The sequence below is a fragment of the Canis lupus genome, chromosome 15 (assembly GCF_003254725.2).
Source record: "Canis lupus dingo isolate Sandy chromosome 15, ASM325472v2, whole genome shotgun sequence".
In the NCBI taxonomy this organism is placed as follows: Eukaryota; Metazoa; Chordata; class Mammalia; order Carnivora; family Canidae; genus Canis; species Canis lupus.
The window spans coordinates 37,245,362-37,270,669 of NC_064257.1; the positions used below are offsets into that span (position 1 = coordinate 37,245,362).

Sequence of the window (25,308 nt, forward strand, 5' to 3'; positions counted from 1 at the left end):
CAGGTCATGCTCTCAGGGCTCTGGGATCTTGCCCCATGCTGGGCTCCCGGCTCAGCAAGGAGTCTGCTTAAGGATTCTCTCTCTCTCTTCCTCAGCCCCACCCGCTGCACACGCACGTGCTATCTCTAAAATAAATAAATAAAATCTTTAAAAAAGATTTGCTTGCTCATTCTACTTGCTCATACTACTTTTACTCAAAAACTCTTAAATATAGGCTAATGCCATCTGAATCAGGGATCAGCAAAATTTTTCTGTAAATATTTTAAATATTCTGTAAATATTTTAGGCTTTGAGGACCACATACATCCTCTGTTGTATATTCTTCTTTATTGTTTTTTTAATCCCTTTTAAAATATCAAAACCATTCTTAGCTCTTGTGCTGTACAAACAGTGGCTCTAGGCAGATTTACCTGGGTCATATATGCTGAGCCCTGATCTAAACTCTGAACTCATCATTCAAGGACCCCTATTCTTTTTGCAGGGTTTCATTTTAATACTGTATAGCAGAGACCTTCTATCCTGATGTATTTAACAGAATAAAATACGTTTACTATAAATAGAAGAATATACATTGTCTTTCTGGACTCTCTCAAATGCTATATAGGTTGATGGGGCTGAGGGCAGCCTACTGGTCAGCGGGATTCAGAAAATGTTCCTCTTTAATGAGGTTATGATTTAAAAGCAAAGCAGTCAACTGGAGGTCTTACTGGTTCATAGTTATCCTTGGAATTATGTTCATATGTACTAGGCTACAAGAATGAATAGGGTTCTCCTCCTGAACGTGGACAATTCAGTTTAACATTTGCATTTCACGAATACCCTGAGCAGATCGCGTACACACTGGCCTAGTTGCCAGGGTTGCAAAGATGAATATAATAGTACTTCCTCGGAGGACTTCAGAATCTCTGAAAGAAGAGGGTTTGGTTGAATCCGTCAAAGAATGACATTTAAGTTCGTGATCATCAATTTCTAACTCTTGTCTGCCAACGGGACATTGCAAGCAAAGTCTAGATGTTAATCTTGAATGCTTGCCATGTAAGTCATTTAAAAAGCAAAACCAAGACTCTTGTGTCATACAGAAAAGTGCCCGATTACTTCATGATTCTGTTTTCTTTGGGCCATAATGTATCACACAAACATTTGAAATATCTGTTATTTCCTCGCGTTCTTGTTTTTCCAGATACAATCCTTGATCTCTGTGGCAACCACTAGGTTTAGGAGACACTTGGATTAAAAACTGTTCTAAATTAGCCATGCTTTCTGCGAAAGGTGTGGTTATCTTGGTATGTGGGGGGTGTGAATGTGTGTGAGCGTGTGTGAGTGGGTGTGTTTGGTAAAGGCTGGGGGATGCATATTGCTGTTGGTATACAGACAGGAAGGTCTCCCTTAGACAAGGAAACTGCTTTGTTTTTCTGGATCTTTTAAGCAACTGAGAAATCCCTGAGAGTTCTGTCCTCCTCGCGGTCATGGATCACATCGCCCAGTCAAACCCCCAGTGCAGTCACCTTGGCCTCCCCGTGTAGCTGCTTGGCCGTAACAGGACTGCAGCCTCTTGGCGCTGGAGCCGCAGCATTAACGGAATGGATCAAGTTGTTTGTGATGCTTCATTCACAGTAATCAGAAAAGGAAGTCAGGCGGGCACATTTATCATGGTGACCGTGGAGTTTGTAGGTTAGCTGCTCCGAAGGGAGAAGATACCTTTGATTAAGTTAAGACAAACTATAATGGATGAGAGTTCTGCTCCAGTCCAATAAATCACCAGAGCCTTTCCAAGCTCACAGGACTAGGGATCGTTGGTAAATTAAAGCTTGCTGCAGTGGCTGTGCTGGTGCCTCTGGTTTGGCTGGCGCCTGGACCCCTCTGCAGAGGACAGCTGGCTGGAACAGGGACTCTGAACCGTCTTGAGAGGGTGTTGGTGATGGATGGCTGCAGAATATATTCCCCACTGGACTTGTTCAAGGGCTACGCTTTCATAAGCCCCGGGCCCTTGTAACTGTGGGATGTGGTGAAAGGTCGCGGGACTCCATCTGAGCAATCAGGCTGGCCTTGGTGTTGGGGCCCTTGTGTTTGTGGATGAGCCTCTCCTCTGAGGGGCTGAGACTCAGGACGTGTCGCTGGAAATAAGACTGTGGTAGCCTTTTTGTTTTGGATTTCTCTGCGTCTATAAATTTTTGGATTTTTTTTTTCCCCTGGGATTCTGAGGCCATGAATAAAATATGAGTATGTTCTATTTCTTTTTCCTTAATGAGAGATTGCCTTGGATGGTAGGCCATTCCCTGCACAAAGAAAGCCACACGCCGGATTTATTAACTCTTAGCAAATGTTTGTTCGATGCTGAGTAATGAGGAGGTGTGCCGGTGCAGCAAGATAAAAGGCTTCCCTACTTTGTGTTTATCCTCTGGGTAATGAAAAAACAAATTGACGATTTTGTATTTTTCCTGTTGGAAATTCATAAGGTCACCCGGGGGAAACTGAGAAGGTTAAGTGGCCCGAGCACTTGCCTGTAAGCAAGCACGGCGTCGGGAAAGCAAGGTCACAAACGGATGAGGCGTCCTCAACCACGACCGGCGCCACCGCAAACGCAGGGCCGCAGGAGAAGAAATTGCATCGGGCGAGCGCGGAGCCTTGGGAAGGGCCCGGCGGGCAGGCGGCCCACGTGCGTCCGCGGCCGCCCGCGCCGATGCGCCTTCTGCAAAGCCAGAGGGATGATGAGCTCTCCCTGCTTTGAAAGCCCTTCGGTTTTGGCCGCCTTCCGTTGTCTCCCTCCGTGGGCGTCCCCCCCCCCCCGCCCCGCCTCTGTATTCTGTCCCCCGACCCCCTTGGCTTCTCCCCTCCCTGCAGGGAACAGGGTCCGCGGGCGGCGGGCGGCTGGGAGCAGCTGAAGCGGTGGCCCCGCGCAGGGTCGCACCTGCAGGCCCGAGCCCTCCCAGCCGCCCGCCCTCGGCCCCAGGACTTTCCTCAATGTGGAGCAGGACTGGGTTGTCTGCCTTTGTTCTGTTTTCCCGTTCCTTCGTTAGGCGCCGACCCCTCAGGAACCGGGGAGATGGGATTTCCTACAGGTTTGCAGACTGTTTCAGGGGGATGTTTCACCACGAAGTCATACCGGTCATTTCCCCCCGGTTGGCTAAGCGGGTCTGGCTAAGGATCGTGCTGACTCCGAGAGCTGAAGCCAGGGGCCTTTCCTGCCCGCGAGCTTATTTCCCCACCCGGGGGTGGGGGTGGGGGGGTGGGGGGGTGGGGGGGGGGGAGAAGCGCCTTTTCTCCCTCGCGAGTCCCTCTTCTGCTCTCTAAGGATCTAAATTGGGTTAAACTTGGAAGGACACTGTCTTCTGATTGACCAGTTACTTTCCCAGAAGGCACAATAATCCCTGCCTTTGACGGCGAGGCGGGTGGTGTTTGTCACCAGAATTGGAAAACTGGAAGAAAAGGAGAGAGAGAGAGGGAGAGAGGAGAAGAGAAGGAGAGGAGAGGAGGGGAGGGGAGGGGAGGGGAGGGGAGGGGAGAGGGGAGGGGAGGGGAGGGGAGGGAAAAGAGAGAAGAGAGAAGGGGAGGGGAGGGGAGGGGAGAGGAGAGGAGACAGAAGAGGGGAGGGGAGGGGAGGGAGAAGAGAGAAGAGAAGAGAGGAGGGGAGGGGAGGGAGAAGCGAGAAGAGAGGAGGGGAGGGGAGGGGAGAGGAGAGGAGAGGAGGGGAGGGGAGGGGAGGGGAGGGGAGGGGAGGGGAGGGGAGGGGAGGGGAGGGGAGGGGAGAGGAGAGGAGAGGAGAGGAGAGGAGAGGAGAGGAGAGGAGAGGAGAGGAGAGGAGAGGAGAGGAGAGGAGAGGAGAGGAGAGACAGGAAGAAGGAAGGAGGAGAGGAAAAGCCACAGGGCGAGGTGGAAGCAGTAGTAAGAAGAGAGAGAAGAGTAGAGAAGAGACATAGTGAGAAGAAGCAAGGAGGAGAGGAGAGGCCCGTGGCCGTTCTCCCTCCCACAGGAAGGGGGGCGGGGGACAGGAGCGGCGGGGAGAAGCCGAGCTGCAGGTCAAGTCAGTCAGGCTCGAGGGGACGGGGGCTGTGGGAAGCCAGTAATGCCGCGTTCCCAGGATTCCTGTAGACCTTCTGACCTTCACAGGTGGAGGGGAGCGGGGTTCCGACCGGGACACTGTCGCCCCTCGTGCTGGACCCGGGAGCGAGGGAGGCCCGGGGCGCCCAGGGGCCCGCCGGCCGGCGGTGAGGCCTCTGCGAGCGCGGCGCCCCGCCGTCGTCTGCGGCCTGGAGGGGCTCGTCCCGCAGGGGCCACAGCTGGCGACAGTGCCGCGTTGGGAGCTGCGCCCCGGTTCTCGGCGGGAGCAGGCGCCGCCTCGGGCGCCCTGGAGCGCGGCAGGCAGGGGGGCCCCCGCGGGCTGCGGCCGCGGACTGACGGGAGCGCGCTGGTGGCAGAGGCTGGGTCTCGCGGCCCGTGAGGCGCGCGGAGGCTGAGGAAATCACGACCCCACAGGGCCCCTCGCACAGGCCGCCTGCTCCCTGCCTTCGGCTTCCGCGGGAGGCGCCGCGCCGCCAACATTTCCCGCCCGAGGCCCCCGAGGCCCTCGTGGCCTCGTGGCCCGGCTGACAGGCTATGGCGGGCCCGGCGCTTGCCCCCCCTCCCTCCCCTCGCTGGCCGCCCAGGCCCTCAGGCGAACTGGCCCGACCGCGGGCAACTCCGGGCCGACCGTGGATCAGATGCGGAAGAGGCCGGGCGCACCCGCGGCCCTCAGCTCCGCTCCCCTGGCCGAGGGGATGTGATCCCAGGTAACAGCCACAACGCAGGGAGAGTTGGCACAGCAAGAGACTCCCCGCGGGGTCCCCCGGCCACCAGCTGGCGAGAATAGCACCCCGGGGGTTCTGGCTAAAATGGTTCAGGACCTAATTGAAGGCATGGGAGTAGCAGCCGATTCTGACACCGGTAACACTGTCGTCGTGAAGAAAACCTGACCCCTTAATTATTTCAAACCAGTTGCTCTCCTGTTTTACATTCTGGAAGATACAGTTTCAAAGAAATGACTGTCTCTTGGCAGAACTTATCCTTAGGAATCAGGTTGGTAAGAGGCCATTACATGGAAAGAAGGGGTCAGTAATGAGGCTCTGAAAAAATAGTTCTTGTCACAGAAGAAGACAGAAGTGTCTCCCAAAAGATACAGTGTTATATGGGGGAATATTGCCCTAATGTTTTCAGAAATGTCGTGGGTGGTTCATAAAGCGTTCTCTGAGGTTCGAGAAAAATTAAGTTGCCAAGGCTAAATCAACAAACAGATTGGGATATTTGATAAACACGGGGAAACTAAACCAGGATCTATTATTGGATAATTGAACTTAATGCCCACAACAGATAGGAGGAGGACCAAAAAATGAAGTCAAGGGAAATGAATTTGCCTGGAAGGAAGAAGTAGGTAAATACTGAATGGCCGCCCACTCAGAAATACAAGAGTGTGTGTCTCTAACTCAGTGATCAGCCTGAAGAAAAACAGGGTTAGGAGGTGTCATTTGTTTCACTGAATTATTTTTTCTTGAGAGGCATTCACAAGTCAAATCAGAGAATCTGATTACTTATAGAATTCTGGAATCAAAATGATTTTCTGAGAACTTTGAAGGCTCTATTCTATTGTTTTCTAGCATTCATGGTGACCTGTTTGATTACCTACTTCTTGGTCTTTTGTAGATTATCTTTTATTTTTTTCCTCTTTGGGAACTTTTGAGATCTCTATCTTTGGTGTTAGGAAATTTTAGAAATTATACGATGTTCCTTGTAGATCTTTTTTGGCATCTGAAAAATTCTTTAAAATGAAGCTTCTCTCTTGAATGCTGGAAATTTTTATCCATATTTATTCATTATCTTTATTTTAAAAATTTTATTTATGTATAATCTACTTAGAGAAAAATGCATAAGTCATAAGAGGACACTTTGTATTTTTTCACAAGCTGCAAATATCCTTGGAACAAGCACCAAAACCAAGAAATGGAATGATTCCAGCACCCAAGAAGCCTTTTTCATGTGCTCTCTTCCAATCATGCTGCCAATGTAACCACCACCCTGATGGCTAACAGGAAGATTCATTTTGTCTGTTTTGCCTTTTATATAAATGGAATCTATATATTATTTCTTTATTAATTTCTTTCTACGCACATTTTTCACCCTTTCTCTGGAACCCCTAGTAGTCAGATGGTGGACCTTCTGGATTTTGTACTTTATATCTATTATCTGTTGTCTTATATTACCCCCTCTTCTGTTGTACTGGGACATATTTTTAACTTTTCTTCTAATATTTTGTTGTAAAGCCATTTTTTTTTTGTTCTTTGTTACTTTTTCATATTATGTAAACTATTGATGAAAAGTTGAGTTGCTGTCATAATAGTTCCCCAAATATGGTGACTTGAATAATACAGAACAGTATCTCATTCTCATATAACTGATGTGGGTGGGGTGATTGTGCTACCTGAAGACATTCAGGAACCTAAGTCCCTCCATCTGTCACTGTGCCAGCCGTCAGGGTGCTGTTCTCATCTGCATGCTAAGTCAGAGTGAGGTCCTGGCCACATCCACACAAGGAAGGAAAATGAAACTATAGGACATGGCATGGCTGCACACATGACTTCTTGCATTAAGTGGACTAGAACTTTGTCACATGTCATAACCAACTATAAAGGAAGATAGAGAATACAACACTGCGGTGGATGCCATCAGGAAGAAGGATGGCATGGATTCAGGGAGGAAAAGTAGAAGTCTATCATACCATCCTGTATTTGTATTACTGATAAAAGATCTTTTTGACTTTCTCTGAAAATAATTAGAATATTCTTTTTTTTTCTCTTTTCTTCGTTCCTTCATTCCTTCCCCCCAGTCTCTCTCTCTCTCTCTTTTCTTTCTTTCTTTCGATTTTTTTTTCTGTTTCCTAGATTATGATTATTTCCAATGGTATATTTTTTTTGTAGTATATTACTCTCATTCAGACCAAGGAAAAATCAATTGACTGACACACCCAAAAATGACACAGATAATAGAATGAAGAAACAAGGACATTATAACAGTTAACAGTATTTGATTTATTCAAGAAGATAGAGGAGTGATTTACTATGTTACATAGAAGTTGGAAAGACATTTTCAAAAGACCTAACTCAACATTCTAGTAATGAAAACTACATTATCTGAGATGAAAAATACTCTGAATATGGTTAATGGCATAATAGGCATTGCAGAAAAGAGTGAGAGAACTTGAATTTTATTTATTTATTTATTCATGAGAGACAGAGAGAGAGAGGTGCAGAGACACAGGCAGAGAGAGAAGCAGGCTCTCTGCTTAGTAGGAAGGCTGACATGGGACTCTATCCCATGTCTCCAGGATCACGCCCTGGGCCAAAGGCGGGGCTAAACCACTGAGCCACCTGGGCTGCCCAAGAACTTGAAAACATAGCAGTAGAAACTATCCAAAATTAAACACACAGAAAAGGGACTTTTAAAAAATAAACAGACTCGTTATTATTTAAATAAAAAAATTAATTAACTGCTTAACACAAAAATAATATTGGGTATTGTGGGGCTTAACATATATGTAGAAGGAAAATTTTGATAGCAATTAACACAAAGACTAGCAGTGGAGAAATGGAAGTATACTATTGTAAAGTTCCTGTAATACATATAAAGTAGTATAATATCACTTGAAAGTAGACTGTAAAGCAATAGATGACCTCTATAGCCCTACTCAATACAAAGCAATTGATTTTGAAGGGGGAAAAAAACCTTATCACAAAGAAAACTCCAGGTCTAGAGTGTTTTACCAGTGATTTCTACCAAACCATTAAGGAATAAATGACAACAGTACTCTGGTATCTCTTCCAGAAACTCTTCCAGAAAACTGAAGAGGAGAGCATATTTCCAAATTCATTTTATGAGACTAGTATTACATTGACACCAAACCATAACGTTATAAGAAAAGAAAACCAAAGGCCATTATCACTGATGAAGATAGATACAAAAAATTCTTAAGGAAAGTTTAGCACATTGATTCCAACCAGTGGGGTACATTCTAAGAATTTAAGATTGGTTTGACATTAAACAATTAATAAATACAACTTATTAACATTAATTTATTAAATTATGTAACATTAATTTTTAATAGTCAAAAGTTCAAGCCATATGACATAGCAAATGATACAGAAAAAGCATTATATAAAATCCCACATCCATTATTAATATAAAAATTTCAAACTAGGGATCCCTGGGTGGCGCAGCGGTTTGGCGCCTACCTTTGGCCCAGGGCGCGATCCTGGAGACCCGGGATCGAATCCCACGTCGGACTCCCGGTGCATGGAGCCTGCTTCTCCCTCTGCCTATGTCTCTGCCTTTCTCTCTCTCTCTCTCTCTCTCTCTGTGACTATCATAAATAAATAAAAATTAAAAAAAAAATTCAAACTAGCTAACTAAGACTAGAAGGGAACTTCCCCCAATCTGGTAAAGGGCATCTAATAAAAACCTATAGCCAACACCAAACTTCAGAGTGAAAGACCACATTCTTTCCCCCTAAGATCAGAAGGAAGACAAGGATGTCTGCTCTCACCACTTCTATTCAACATTGTACTTGAGGTTCTAACCAGTGCAAGCAAAAGAAACAAAATGCTTCCAGTTTGGAAATAGAGAACAAAATTTCCTTTATTCTCAGGCAACATGATCATTCTGTGGAATCCTATAATCCTATGGAGCTGCTAAAACTAATATGTAAGTTTAGTATGTGAGATCAACACACCAAATCAATTGTATCCCTTTATAATATTAACAATCATAAATTAAAAATTAAAAAACATACTATTTCATAAGGTCAAAACTCTGAAATAGGGGATCCCTGGGTGGCTCAGCGGTTTAGCATCTGCCTTTGGCCCAGGGCATGATCCTGGAGTCCCGGGATCAAGTCCCGTGTCAGGCTCCCTGCATGGAGCCTGCTTCTCCCTCTGCCTGTGTCTCTGTCTCTCTCTCTCTCTCTCTCTCTCTCTGTGTCTATCATGGGTAAATAAAATCTTAAAAAAAATAAAACCTTTGAAATACTGGGGAAAAATTTTAAAAGATGCATAAGCCCTATGCAATAAAAACTAGACATATTGCTAGAGAAAGTAAAAGTCACCTACCTAAAATAAGAAATATACTGTATTCATGGATTGGAAAACTTAACATGTTGACAATTCTTCACAAGTTGTTCTATAGATTTGGAAAAATACTAATAAAAATCCCAGAATGCCTTTCAAAAAATAAAAATTGGTAAAATACATATGAAAATGCAAAGGCCAAGAAATGCTAAAACAAGTTGGAAAAGTAGAATAAAATTCTGGAAAACTTTATTTCCTGATTTCAAGTTACTATAAGGTTATGGAAATCAAGATATCAAGACAATGTGGTATTGGCATAAATGTAATCAAATATATCAATGGAACAGACTAGAGAGTCCAGAAAAAGAAACAATATATGGTAATTGTTTTTTGAAAGAAGAGCTCAAGATAATTCAGTGGAGAAAGGATAATCTTTTCAACAAACTGTTCTGGAAAAATTGGATATGTTTATATAAGAATGGAACCTCAATCCATTTCTGACACCAAATGCAAAAACTAACTTAAAATGGATTATAGACCTGAAAACCTGAAAACCTAAAATTATAAAACTCCCAGAGGAAAATATGGAAGCAAATCTTTGTGGCCTTGTATTAGTCAAAGATTTCTTAGATATGACACCAAAAGCATGATAAAAAAATTAATAAGTAAAAAATCATCAAAATTAAGAACTTCTTCTCATAAGACATTCATAAGACAATGGAAAGACAAACTACTGACTGGGAAAGAATATCACAAATTACCTATGTGACAGAAGGCTTGCATCCAGAGTATATAAAGAATATTCTAAACTCAATAATAAGCAACGGAATTTAAATTTGGCCAATTTAAAAATGGGCCAAAGAGTTGAACAGACACGTCACCTAGGATGGTATATGGATGACAAATAAGTACATGAAAATATGTTCAACATAAGTAGTCATTAGGGAAATGCAAAGTAAAGCCACAGTATGATACCACTGCATACCTGTTGGAATGCTTAAAGTTGAAAGACTAACCCCACCAAATGTTGGCAAGGAATTCTTGTACACTGTTCCTGGAAATCTAGGATAATATCATCATTTTAGAAAACAGTTTAAGGAGTTAAACATACACCTACCACATGACCTAGCTATTCAAGTCCTATGTTCTTAGCTGAGGGAAAGGAAGTCATATGTTCAAATCCAAATTTATGTTCATGTATTTACAGCAGGGTTTTTTTTGTTTGTTTGTTTTGTTTTGTTTTTTGTAACAGCGAGATTTGGCAACAACCTGAATGCCCACAAATAGGTGAATGGGTAAGCTAATTGTACTATATCCAAACATGGAATGATAATAAGGAACAAACTATTGATACACACAACGGATTACACGATTCTCAAAGTAATTATGCTGAGTGAAAGAAGGCAGACCAAAAACGACCTTATCCTGCATGATTCCACTTATAACCTAGAATTCCTAGTATATGGTGAGAGGAAGGAAACCAATGTCTGCCTGGAAATGAGGTGGCAAGGGGGACGAGAGGAGAGGATGGCACAGGGGCAGAAGAAGTCTGGAGTGATTGGTCTGTGTATGGTCTTGATTGTTGTGGTTTATGGATGTGAGCATCTGTTGTAAAAAAAATCTTACTCTCTTTCCCTTAGAATTTTGACAGCCTTTTTGTCTTCTCTTTAACCATTCAATAGATGTTTAGAAAACTATTACTTTTAGGGAAATCTTTCTTTGCTGCCAGAGGTCCGAGGGTATATATTTTGGCCCCTATATTCCCTTATATCTATTCTTTATATCTCACAGTATTTACCAGATAGACTTTATGATTTTTTTTTTTTTTTACTTTGGGGTCATGTTGTTTTCTGATTTAATTTGACTTTTTTCACTTTTTTTTGTGTTGTTTTTGTTGATTTTAATGAAGTTCAGGAGAGAAAGTACAGTAAAATGATCATACACCATATACCTCCACCACCTTTAAATTTTTCTCTGGATGGTGTATTTGTAAGACATATTTAAAGCCTCGAGAAATGGTGTGATTCATACAGGACATACTGGATTGGAATTATTACCCAAAATTAACCTACATCTGTAGGTAACTGGTATAACTGGAAGACAGCAGAGCAGCTGAGACAAAACTATGTTTATGTGTAATTGAAAAGAAAAGAGAAGAAAACAATTAACATCCTACTATTTTTGAAATTCGGACATTTTCTCTGCCCTGAAGACCAAAGTTCAAGCGAAAAACCTGAACTGTTTTGTTAGTTGAACGTTAAATAAGGTTTATAACTGGCCACAAACTTGGTTTGCTATTGTGAAAAGCTACCATTATTCTGGGTCATGTTAAATAAGTATGAGGCAGAAGAAATCAGAATTTATACTTCTAGCAATCCTTGTCAGACCATTACTTTAAAAGGCATCTGGTTTCATTCATAAATTTTTCTTATGCATCTTCTATCTCCTCCAGGCTCTCTGCTGGGCACTGATGATATTTAGTGAGGAAAAATTTTATCCCCCCTCTTGAAGTGCCAAGTTCCCCCCAAAATCTGTATTGTGAGTCCTAATCTCTAGAAATATGTTGCTCAAAATTTCTCAGGTACCCCTTTCTCTGCTTCAGGGGGTGCTCTTCAAACCAACAGCTGAGGTTGCTCAGATGCCCCAAGAGTTCTGGGACTTAGGCCTGTGACATAGTCCTGGGCCTCAGAGCTGTCACCCGATTCCAGGAGGGAGACCTGGCAAGCAAATCTCTCTTGCTGACCAGTATAACATTTCCTTCAGGATAACATGAGCTTCCAGGACAGTGCTGATATATATTGTTTATATAGACAGAGATCCATGGGAATTTTCTAGGACCCTGCCTACTTTCAAGGCAAATCTGGGAAAGGAGCACACTTTCTGTTAGCAGAACAAAGAGTTCAGAGGCTGAGTGCAAGGGAGAGCAATGGGACTAGGGCAAATGACTTCCATAGTAGAACATGAGGTGCCTTGTATCCCAAGGAAAGAACATTGGACTTTATTTTTAAGTGGGAGGGGTTTAAGTAGGGAAGTTACCAGATCAGATTAGTACCACTCTACTCCAAAAAACTAACAAGGACAATATCTAAGTCAGTAGAGCAAGGAGGAACAAAAAATGATCAGAGGAATCAAGTCAGTCTTTAAAGATGAGATTACAGGGATAACTTAAGTTTTCTCTTCTCCTATATGACAATTTGAGGGGGAGAAGGACATGGAATTTCTCTGTGGCTTTCTGAGAGGAAATGAACTTAATCTAAATCAGGAGAAAAAAATTGAACATTAAAAAGATGTTGTCTCCTAAGAGAAGGAAATACAGGAATAATCTGCTTAATGGGTGGCTGGCCTATCCCTGGAAACCTACAAGAAAGCATAGCACCTGAATTTGGCTTCTATCTTCTCCTTGCCCCAAATATGATGACGAGATAGAGAACCTTGGTAATTAGAGGGAGCTTTTGGTTTCGAGTGACAGGGATGCATCTCCAATTAGTTTAAATAAGAGGGAAGAATTTATTGATTTATGTAATTAAGAAGTCAAGGAATCCACATACCTTTAGGCATGGCTGGATCTAGAAGCCCAGAATGTCATCTGGAATCTATTCTGCTCTGTTCCTTCCCTCTGCTTTTGTTGTTGTTGTTGATCATGTTGCCCCACGCAGCAGTTTCATATTTACATCCTACTTCTTTAAAAGCCTCAGTGAAATGATAATAACCTTCTCCCAAGAGTCCTGGCAAAATTCTAAAATTGACTGATTATCTTGGTTTGAGTCAAAGGCTTACCCATGAACCAATTACTGAGAGGAAGAAGTTTGAATAGCCTGACTTGTCATTCTCGAGTCATATGCTTAACTGGGAGCCAGGGGGATTGGGCCAGCCACACCTAAATTAAGAGCCTGAGTAGTATGCTGGTAGTGAGGGACTCCCAAAATTACACTGGAGGTTTTGTTTTTTGTTTTTTTGTTTTGTTTTGTTTTGTTTTGTTTTGTTTTTTTTAGTAACAAAAAAGGAAGACATGCTGGACAGGCAGGACAAATAAACAACGACAACCCTCATCCCATCCCCACGCACAGATGCTCTACTTTTAATGTCTCTTTCAAGCCTATTTTTATTGAGTTTGATATCTTAAGATGAACCCAGCCAAGAACCTTCCTTGATTGACTAAATTTTACTCTGTGATTATTTATGCTTTTGCTGTCAGCTTCCAAAAATGTGTTTTTGTTTCCATCCTGCACACTTTACAATAAAACTAACTTCTTGGCTGTGGGTCACCCAATAAAATGTGTTCCCCATATATGTTCTGGGCTGGAAATACCTCTTGGCAAGAAAATAATGCAACTAGCTGCCTTCATCATAAAGGAGAAGAGCCATGTGTAGCTTATGTATGAAATAAAAGACCCAGTGTACAACTTTCAAATAACAGATTGTCCCCAGCAGTGGTGAGCCATGGGCAGTGACAAATAAAGCCTTCTCAGACTGTCCCCTGTACCTTAGCTGTTTTCTGAACTGAGCAGAGCCACAGCTGAGAGTCATCAAGGCACGGTGCCCAGTTAATCCTTAGTGCTCATGCCAAGACTGTCAACAAAGGGTCCCATTGTCATGGCACAGTGGGGCTATGGGCACCAGTATGCTAGGAACTGGATAAAGACGACCAACTCATTGACTAAATGCGGCCTGCCTCCCACTCCCTTCCCAAAATGGAAATCAATGTTTGGCACTTGGCATTCATGAGCAGCCTAATAATACCGTTCTCGATGTGCACATGCTTGTGAGAAGGAGAAATGGATATGCTAAGAGCAGACTCCACTTTCCAACCGCAGAGGGGTCGCACACATCATAGAGAAACATTTATTTTAACAAAATTATGGGCAATCCTGTCTGCCCTTTTAATTCCATGCTGAGTTTGGTGAGGATGTATCTGATTTTCCTCACGCATTAAAAAGAAAAGAAGTAGAAAGAAAAAGGATGGGAATCAAGACTCCCTGAAATTTCCTTCAACATTTTCAGTCTCAGCACTGTCATGCTGGCTGTTTCTCTTTATTCCTTGCTAAATGGTCTCACTTTCAGCGTTGGAGGTTATTCTCTTGAACCCTTTCAGACAGTTTTCTGTTATTACTTTAATTCTCAGTAAGCTGTTGGCAATTGCTATCAAATTGCTTCATGGATCAATTCTTCCCTCATAGCCCATTAAATTTTGCTTTTTTTTTGTCCCAGGTAAGAAGTCACAAACACATTTGGTTACAAATGGTTGGTGGGCCATAAGCCCTTTCTTTAGAACTTACTGCAACAGACTCACATTTGGATTCCTGAATGCCCCACATTTATGGGGCTTTTCCATATTCAATCCTGACCCTGCTATTATGGAAAGGTCTGCTGGGATTCCATGTTATTTGCTTGAATATGTAATCGAGGAGGGGCATAAGTCTACAGGATGTACGTATCTTGGTTAAATCGCAGGAGTCTTATCTATTGTAAAAAAAAATGGCCACAAGTTAGTTTTCTTACATTATCCAGGCCGCTTGGCAATGGGAACTTTGCAGCTCCTTCTACTAAGAAGTGGGTCTCTTTCCTCATGTCTGAAGTATGAGTGGGCCCTGTGACTTGCTTTGATCAGCAGCATGTGGCCAAAGTCCTGGGGTGCCAGCCCCAAGCCGGTGCATGCTTCTGCTCACTTTCTGGGAAGCCTGCTGGCCCCAGGTGAGCCACCCCAGAGACTAGCGTGCGGGAACATGGGAAGACTTGGAGGAGAGACACCGTGTCCCCGCTTAGGATAAAACAGTGCCCCCCGGACCTGGCAGCTGACTCCACACACAGCTAAGACCAGGCCAGATTGCCGACCACAGAGCTAAAGAAATGCTATCGTTTTAAACCACTGAGATTTTAGGGCGGCTTATTATTGCTACAAGCATTAATTGATAAAAACCTCATCTTCCTGGTTCTGGTGGTCCTCAACATACTTATCCTGTGAACATCATTTTCCAACTTTTACCCACAGTAAGAAATCCTTTCTCTTTGCCTGGTAAGGAAATGAATGAAGGATCCAGAACTATACATTTCTGTCGACGATGACAACAATCCTCGGTTAGAAGACTACGAGCAGCTCCTTATTGCCTTCCGAATAATACTCGAGCTTATCAACCCCACACTCAAGGCCCTCCACGATCGGGATTTAGCCTGCCCTGTCAGCTCTATGAACGTTTTCTTTCACTGAAAAACACTGTTTTCTGGACTGCCTGGATTACTCTATTTTTCTCAAACTGCGATGCTTTCCCCCTCCTTGCTTTTCCTCCTACCATATTTCACTACTTGCACTGCTTTTTTGCCTCATCTCTGTCGGCATGGTAAAATCCCACGTATCCGTCAACGTGCTCCTCCCCCCCGCCAAGGGTCAGTAAATAACACAATTGTTTTCCCTTTAAAGTCTATACTCGAAGTATACATCACTCAACTCCTTGGGTAATCATGGAGTTTTCCAAGGTGCAGTCGTGAGGGCATCACAGCGTTGCTTCAACGTCATCGAGTTGCCCAGTGGGGAAGATCCCTCCCTCCGCGCAGACGCCCTCGGAGCCACGAGTTCGGCAGGTGCAGGGCGGCCCAGGGGGGTCGCGGGGTGGGGGTGCGGGGGAGGGCGGGCCGCCGGGGGGAGCGGAGCGAGGGGCTGGAGGCTGCGGAGCGCCCCTGGCCGTCCGGGGAGCCGCTAGCGCCCGCAGGGCCCGCAGAGCGCCGCGAGGGGAGCCCCACTCCGGGGCCGCCGAGGCCTGGGCGTGCGGGGGTGGAGCACCCGGCAAGGGCGCGGCCCGGGGCTCCCTCGGCCCAGACCGGAGAGGAGGCGATCCCGGAGGCCCGCACGGGGCTGTCCCCGCAGGGCCTCAGATCCCCGGGCGCTGCCAGCCATGAAGGCTCTGCCCGCCGCCCCAAAGCCTGGCCTTCGCCCCGCAGTCCAGGGCCCCAGGCGGGCGATGCCCTGTGTTCCTGGCCCTCCCCAGGAGCGGGGGCCCCCAGGCCGCTGGGCAAGCTCCCCCGCCTCCCCCGGCCTGGCAGGGCAAATCCAGGCCTTTTGTGTCTCCCCCTGGCGGAGTCCATTTTGGATGTTGCCTCTTTCGTGATGATTTTCCAAAATATCCTGATTAGAAGGGATGATTCCTTCCGTCCTTGGAATGCTGAACGGCCCTGGCTCCCAGCCTTCAGAAGTGGCCAGAGGGTCTTGGGTTCTCCTTGCTTGGTCCCCTGTGATGCCCTGGTACAGGACACCACCTCTACCATTGTCCTCATAGAGTCTGTCGCATGCTTATCACAGGCCAGACCATCACAGATGAGCTCCTTCAGTCCTCTTAATTACTCTCCTTGGTAAATGTTACACCTTGCAACTCGTGGATGTTAAGGAGTGAGACCCAGTAACCTAAGTAATTGGTCTAAGGTTCTATATCTCTTGAGTGGCAGGTATAGCATTAAACTTGGGCTTTCACTTTGTCCCTTAGGCTTCCTCCATAATTCCTTGTGCAGGGACACACAGGGGTTGCCAAAACAATGCCTTAGAGCATGATGAGAGCTTTGGCCACATTTATTGGCCCACAGAACCGCTGTACTGAGTTAGGGAGTCAAATGAAGAGAAGATATTGCTGAGGTGACTCAGTGGGGTAGCTGGTTAGAAATACTGAGCTATATCAGGATTTGTTTCTTCAGTTTCTTTTGCCTAATCTAGAATGTTCTGAAATATTTTATGAGCTATTAATGTCAGACAGTGGCTCACCACTATAAACAGTTGATAAGCTTCTTGCTGTTTGCTGCTAATTGGAAACTAATAACATGCCCCCCCTCCTTCCAGTCATAATGAATTTCTGTTTGTGTAGTCTGACTATCTGTAAGATTGAGTTTGTGACATCCAAGAGGTTGGCCCTGATTGATCAGATTTCAATATGGCGGCTGCCCTTCTACTCACGTACTGTGTGCAGAGCAAGTTGGCAGCAGAGATTCAAGGTAAGAGGGGGAAAGCTTGCCACTTGGGAGGTGCAAACAAGCCTCGCTCCTTCTACCTAAACTTTTACAAGGGCCTGGTTTGTTTGTCTGGAAAGCCATGGATTATTCTCTCACACCTATGAGGGAAGTGGGAAATTTTCCATATTTGTGAGTGATTTCCTTTTTAAAATAGCGAAAAAGAGAAGAAATCAAGCGACATTATGTTTTGGTTCTTATAGAGAGAGCATCTGGATTCTAGTGTTGAATGGCAGGAAAGTAAAGTCGATTTCTCACAGTCCCACAGCCCACTGGGCCACGGTCTCGGCCATTAATCTTCAGTTCAATTGGGAGGTGGCATCTACCTGACGGGCAGAGCTCTGATCTGGGGTCTTGCACTGGGAGATATTTTTCCTTGAACATGGCTCAGTCTTCCTGACTAAACCTGTGTCCCACCGAGGAGTTTCCCAGGCTCTATCTCCAACCATCCTCCCCTCTGGCCAGAACCTTGAGTGTCGCTGCCTCAGAACACAGCGCATGTTCCTTGAGGACCAAAGCTGTATTCCATTTCACCTAAAGAGCTGCCCGCTGAGGAAGGCTTTGGGTTGTCTGTAGATTTTGTTATCACCCAAGCACAGTACCTAATTGGGTAATGGTGATCCCTGCCAAGTTCGCTCCCTGGCTTCTTGAAAGTCTCTACCCCAGTGGAGTTGGAGCTGGCTGATGCCAAACATGCTCATGGTTCAATTTGATAGGGCAAATATCTGTAGGCATTCTGAAGGCCTGGCAGTGTGCTAGGCCCAGAAGGGAATTAGACTCGAATTCCATTCTCCAAAATATATTCAAGGATATGATATAAATAGATGACATTAGAGAGAGAGAAAGAAAACAAACAAAGCTTGTACTACAACCTGCTTCTCATTGTGTTTCCATGCTTTAACTCCATCAGGTTTCATTTGCTTCCCCTTTCATGATGCCACTTTCTCATTTTCAGGTCTGAGAACAGCAGAGACAGTGTTTCTTTAGCATCTTCTTGAATCTGTCCTTCACTTTAAACTGATAACCCACCATTTGAAAAAAGCTGTTACTGGAAGTTCAGGATTGGACACTGGCAGTGCCTTGCACCTCATAGGTGTACAGGCAATACTGGCTGAGTGGAAGAATTATTTAATATACCACAGTAGGCTGGCCAAGTGGTCAGTGCTTGTTCTTTAATATCAGGATATCTGAGTTTGACATAGGGCCCTGCTACTTGCAGTGACACTATGGGCAAATGTCTTTTTGTTTGTTCTTTTTTTTTAATAATTTTTATTTATTTATGATAGTCACAGAGAGAGAGAGAGAGAGAGAGAGGCAGAGACACAGGCAGAGGGAGAAGCAGGCTCCATGCACCGGGAGCCCGACGTGGGATTCGATCCCGGGTCTCCAGGATCGCACCCTGGGCCAAAGGCAGGCGCCAAACCGCTGCGCCACCCAGGGATCCCTGTTTGTTTGTTTTAAAGATTTTATTTATTTATTCATGAGAGGCACAGAGAGAGGCAGAGACACAGGCAGAGGGAGAAGCAGGCTCCCTGCAGGGAGCCCAATGTGGGACTCAATCCCGGATCTATGAGCAAATGTCTTGACCTCAAAGTCTCACTGTCTTCATCTGTCAAATTAGGATGATAACAACAACAACAACAACAATACCTAAACTGAGGATAGTTATGAGGCTTAAGCCATAAGCTCAGTGTGTAGGACATATTAAGCACTTAATAAATATTATAATTATTACTGTGATGGTGATCATCACCAAACATTACACAAAGTGCTTTTTCTGCAGGTTTTCACTGAGTGTTCACAACATACACATTGAAATAAATATTAATATATATTTTTTAAATTCCCCAATAGAAAATCAAAACTCAAGAGGTAATAAAGTTATCCAAGGCCATAGAAGGGACTGACTTTGAAATCTATTCCCTCAATCCCCAGCAGCCACAGAAGGTGAAGATGTGAGAAGCAAAAGGCTCTTTATGAACTTAAAACATTTTTTTTAAATACTCTGTAAAGTTGGTGGGAGGCTTATTATTTCAGAACTGGCAAAGGTTATTCTACACAACTCAGTTGGTCAATAAGTTTGGCTGCCCTTGAAGCAGGATAATTCAGTCCAGAGCTGTTTTCTCTGAAATCTCTTTGCAGAATGCTAATGTTATTTCCCATCAAGTAGAATACGAAGCTCTCATTTCCTTTGTTACTGGAACCTTCCCTTTCTCGGGCCACTCATCACACCAAGAACCTGTGGTCAGGTTATAATTTAGGATCTCTTTAGCAGTCCTAGGCCCCATTCACATTTGGGTCTCATAAGGGGGTGCTGAAAGACTAAAATATGAACTCTCTCAGCTTCCTACCCAACCACATTCCAGACACACAGAGACATATATGCACACGTTCACCATGTCTCTAGGGGCCAAGAGGGTCTTTGGTAGAGTGGAGTGGGCTGGAGCTCCTAAACAGTAATATTTCCTGCAGTACTCAGATCTGGAATGTGGTTACTCCTGGCCTCTATGACCTTAGGCTTTTCAACAATGTCTTCTTATATATATTTTTAAAGATTTTGTTTATTTGAGAGAGAGAGAGAGAGAGAGAGCAAAAGAGAGACAGCAGGGGCAGAGGGAAAGGGAAAAGCAGACTCCTCACCAAGCAGGGAGCCCAATGTGGGACTCATCCCAGGACCCTGAGAACATGACCAAAGGCAGATGCTCAACCACCTGAGCCACCTAGGCACCCCTACAGTGGCTTTTTATAGAAGAGATTCCAAAAAGACCCAGCTCCAAGAGGGTCTCCCAGTGACAATTGTGGCAGCTCCCAAAAGCAAGCCTTGTTCATGGACCTCCTGTGCCTAGGATATCTCAGGCATAGTACCATGCCTGTCCTCGGGGGGCTCCCATTTAGTGTGGGACTGCTGAAGATAGCTTCCTTCAGTAACGGCATGTACTAGTGGCCATGAACCATTCTCCTGGCAACAGCACTGACCTCCAGACCTCTTAGGTTTTATCGGGTCAGAGAGCCCACCCTGAGCATCATCCCTGAGGGCAGCTTCCAGCTGGGCCTCTGCAGAGCTCTCTACTAGCAGGAATGAGGCACACTCTCTTAAAGAGCTCCAAACTCAGCTTTCAGAACTGCTTAAAGAGTAACTACTACTACTACTACCACTACTAATGATAAACTAATATTAACAATATTTGTCATTTTTATACACTTCCTACATGCCCTATATTAATCCATTTTATCTGCATCGCAATATTATGAGGTATATACCCCAATAACCACTTAAGACATAAGGAAATTGAGGACCAGAGAAACTAAATGACTTGCTTAAGGTTACTGATTGGCAGACAGCAGAGTAGGTATTGGAACTCAAATTTGTCTGACTCAGAAGCCCTCGCTTTTATCCTCAAACTGCCATTTTGTTAAGTGACAGGTACAGTTCCAAGAGCCTTATACACATTGCCTCACATGAAGACTGCAGACAGTGGGTGCTGTGCCAATTCCCATCCTTCTGGGATGGGCCATGTATGCCTCTCACTCAGCCTGAGCCCTCGGTATTCTGAGGAGCCATCCTTACCTCCTAGAAGTGCCTGTCAGGCCACTGGCAATAGCTTAAACTCTACATCACATCCCTATGCTCTTCTCTGCCACCACCCCTGCCCCCAACCTCTACAAAACAAATCCCTGTAAAACCCATTTTTCCCTAAGACATACAAACCAAACTCCCAATTTTGGCTGACCTAAGTTCCCTAAAAACTGGTGGCGATGAATGCATCTTACACTAAGTAAACCAATTTGTGGATCTCCCAGGAAGCAAGCTGAAGTCAAATCTCATAACGAGCATAAAACTCCAACTCTGATTATCCATGAATGGAGTACCCATGGCAAATGTTTAATCCCACATGAGGTAACATATGCAAGAGGGCTTTGAAAAGTATAAAATATTCTACAAGTGTCAAATGTGATTATTCTTGTCAATGCCATATTCGCCCTCCCAGCAGGTATATGCTGAGGGAATAGAAATGATCTTGGGACTAGTCTGAGCCAAGCATAATTGGCATCGTAGACTGCGTGACGGTTAAACCTGGTGATGTCAGGGTAAGATCCCTCATGAAACAGTCAGGAAAACTGGTTCTGAGCCCTGACCCTGCCATTAACAGGCTGGGGGAAATTTGGCAAGCCACTAGCCTTCTCCGATCTTCAATTTAGTAATCTAATAATAATAATAATAGCATATAGAATACGATCACAACTATTATCAATTGATACACACTCACTGTAAGCCATGTGCCTTGCAAAGAGCTTGACATGCAATAGTTCATGTAATTCTCACAACAATCCTCCATGCTATTAACAACCCCATTTTACAGATGCAGAAACAGAAGCCTAGAGATGTTAAGTGCCTTACCTCTGGCTTCATATCAAATAAGCGAGGAAGCCAGTATTGGATCTAAGCCAAACTCTATTTTGCTATTCATTAAAAAATGATTTGGGGGTCATTTGTGCCCTGTTTCTAATTCACTTGTAGAGAAAATTAGCTATGGATAGATTTAGAATTCCTTAAGAAGAAGGAAGACTCTTGTTAGAATCCCAGAGAGAACAAATAGACTCCTAATAAGTGAAGCAGGCACATGATTGATTATGACGTTTTTCTAATGCATGAGCTATGCTTGCTTTCTCTGTAGAAAATTCTTTTCAGACTAAGGGCATTGCTACCAGAAGGGGCTATTGGGAGAAAATGGAATATTGTTCTTAACTCCTTGTGTTACAGATATTGATTGACCCTTCTGTCTTGCTCCTTCTAGACTGAATTCTTTACGGAAAGTACTGGGACTCATCTCCATCCCCAGTACCTATCACAGTGTTTGTCACATCAACGTTTAATGGCAGGATGAATGGACATATGTTTGCAGGATAAATGAATGTATAAGTGAATGAATGTCTGGCTCCTTGCTCTTATAATTCTTTGTTCTTTGCTAGTAGAGATAAATGACTCCCTGGGAGAACTAAGTGACTAATCTTGTCCCACTTGGAGTCTAAGAAACTTAGTTCAGCAGCTCAGGTATTGAGTCAACCTTGGTGCTCATGTGCCTCAGCTCTGTAGGTCTCTGCCATCTTGTAAGAGTAGTGACATTTGTTGGTCATGAGTACCTGGAATCCATCTTATCTTCTTTCAGAAATATCTATTCCCTATTCTCAGTTCATGTGATACTGATTGGGCTAACAACACTCCTTTCTTTCCTCTAGCCCCAGGGCCCAGGGATGAATATCCTCTGGTCAGAATAACTGCTTAGTTAATAGAAAAACACATCATTCACACTCCCCACATATTCCCCAGTGAATCACAGGATTTGCATCAAGTCAGTAGGGAAAAAAAGTTCTTTTCCACTAGGAATGCTAAGCTAGTTCAGTGTAAGCCTGTAGCTGCTAGTGGCCATCCTGCTACCACAAGAGAATAAACATGCCTGAGAATGAAGCCAAATTAGGAAGAGTTGTGTCAAGAGATGAAAGAAGCATCCTTACCACAATTTATATACTGTTTAAGAAGTCATCCATGCTTGGAGCCAAGTCTATTATTGACTTCTGGTTATGTAATTCAATAAGCCTAGCCCCTCCTGTGTGTGTGTGTGTGTGTGTGTGTGTGTGTGTGTGTGTGTGTCTGAGAAAGACAGAGAGAGAAGGAGAGAGAGATTTGACCACCAGCTTGGGCCACCATGTAGCCCATGTCCATGTTTGTTGAATACTATGCTTTAAGGATCTAACCTAACTTGCTCCCACTTACAGGATATAGAGAAATCTTTGGACCAATGTCTGCCATTGGTGGTCATATGTAGTCTCCAGGTCTTTGTTCCCCACACTGTTCCATCACTGATAGAGTCCTGACATTGTGGTTTTGACACATGGTAGTGGAGAAAACTCAAGGTTTTCTGTTAAAGCTACAGCAGTCTTGCTTAATAGGTAAGAGACTTCAGACTCAGGTAAAACTGGGTTCAAATCCCACTTTCAGGAGCTATATAACCTTAGACAAATTGCTTTTTCTCCATGAAACTCTGCTGTCTCGACTATACATGGGGATAAAGATGTCTATACTACAAGGAATTCAATGAGACATGTAAAGCTTGGAGAGCTTGGCAGTACATAGCAAATGCTCCATAAATGGTAGCTATTACATAATTTTCTTTTTATAAGTCTTAAAGGCAATCTAGAAAAAAAAAAGAATTCTCTCTGGTCCCCCTCAAAGCTGTATACTGTTGTGCAAAAAACAGATGCCAAATGCACATGGAAAGAAAACACTGTCATAAAGAATGACTCTGACAACAGATTGTGTGATTACTAAGAACTTCAGAAACTGGAGGTGATCTGGCATATATTGTTGTGTAATGTGGACTTCAGAAAGAAAACAAAATGCCTTGAGGGGCTTTTTTAAATTGAGCGTTCTTGGGCAGAACAATAAAGATTTTACAATTTATGAGGCATCAAATAATTTACATGAATACAAAGAAATATGGGAAGCCATTTTAGATTTCATTTAAAAGGATTAGAGAAATATGGGTAGGACTTCTTGATAGGATACCAGCTAAATCAAATATCACAAGTAAACAAATATGTGGAGGGCTTTATTACAACAATTTATTTACAAGTATGTGACATTGTACTATAAAATTTTTGAAAGGCAAGCACATAATGTGGAGACAAAAATAGTCACTGCACAATTTTTTGAATGGAAAAAATAAAGATAAAACATGCTAAAAAGGCAAAAGAGTCACGGTGCAAAAATATTAAGAAAAATGTGAGGACATACCGTGTATCAACTCTACTTCGATTTTAAAAACAATGCATACACATACAAACTGGTACACAGAGAGAACACTATTTTAAGGCAAGAAGGTCCTTAGAGAAAGAACAAAGTGTGGTTGGCAGAGGCGGTAAAAGGTAATTAAGTAGCTGAAGACCAACTTGCCTTATTATTGGGGCCCTTAAACTTGCTTGGGAAGGAAACTCTGATCTGGAGCAGAGGTTAAAGGGAATGAAAAAAGAAATCTAGGTTTGAGAGGTGACAAAGTCATAATGAAAAAAAGTGGGGGGCACATAAATAAGAACACTAAGACCACAAGGTAAAATATGGAGTAGTCAGTGGAGTGGAGATGTAAAGAATCCAAAAGACCAAGGGAAGTGGAGCAGAGAATAATGAGATGGGAGAGAGTAGGGAGGAACCAGAGCTTTCCCAAGCGGGCAGCAGCATAATGACAGGTGAAGGCATCTCTGAGGTAGTCCAGCGCTTCCCACAGGTTCTCTTCAGTAGGACACAAGATCACCCGGTATCTGTGGGTGTTCTGCAGAAGAGAGGGCCTATGATGATGGTAGTTACTGTGAGCTGCATAGGTTCTTCAGTCGGCTTCTTCAGAGCCCTTTTATGATTGCTGAGGGACTGTCTAAAAGAGGAGTAGAAGAATGAGGAACATAACCTTTTACCAAGATAATTTCCCAGGGAATGGTGTGGGGATGGAAGGAAGAAGGACAAGAACTCAACTTTTTTTTGGCGGGGCGGGGGGTGGGGGTCAGAATTCCTCTCCTTTCATGAGGACTCAGGAGTCAGACACACTGTTGAGATGAAATTTTGCCCTGCCTATGTTTTGGCCTGTGGAAAAATGTTCTACCATTGATCCTAGAGTTATCATGGGATGCAGAATGGATTCTTCATCGTTCTGAAACCCCCAGTCTGGATTTCGGGAAGATTATGGCCACGATTTGAAAGTGGCTCTTAACTTAAGCCCAGCATACCTCCAGCTGCCCACGTTAGTGTGTGAAGCCTCGCCGTTTCCAAACACCATCCACACTGAGTCTTCTCCTTGACAATACATTTCTGTTTTTATCTGTAACCCTCTACATCCCTGCATGTATCCTAACAAGCGCTTAATGTATTATAAATGTAACTAACCCATGGTCTGACACCACCACCCAAAAAATCTTCTGCATGTTTCTCAGAGCTAGATTTTCCCAAAACTTTTATTTGGGAAATAAATTCCTCCTTTGCAGGAGGAGGAAAGGAAGCAGGGCACCCTCCTAGGAGCCCCATCGATTAAGAGATGAGGGTTTTGCAGTGAAATTGGTCTCCTTTTTGAAATAAGGCCAGATTCCATCTCCAATTGCCTTTGGCCCTCTTCATCGTCCCTCTAAATGTCACATCTGCCCTCATCGCTCAATATCTTTTGCATAGGTCAAGATGTTTCCCCAGCTCAGCTGA

At 44.0% G+C, this 25,308-nt stretch overlaps 2 long non-coding RNA genes across 3 annotated transcripts in view; one reads left to right on the forward strand and one right to left on the reverse strand.

Annotated features, from left to right (window-relative positions):
• The window catches only part of LOC112654405 (uncharacterized), a 231,175-nt gene that overhangs the window by 131,296 nt on the left and 74,571 nt on the right, over positions 1-25,308 (forward strand). The gene's annotated exons all lie outside the window — the stretch shown is intronic.
• Positions 23,668-25,308, reverse strand: part of LOC112654406 (uncharacterized) — an 80,693-nt gene continuing 79,052 nt past the window's right edge. For both annotated transcript variants that reach the window (XR_003133011.3, XR_003133012.3), the window contains one exon: positions 23,668-24,496. This is a non-coding gene — a long non-coding RNA (uncharacterized LOC112654406). The remainder of the gene's footprint in view (positions 24,497-25,308) is intronic.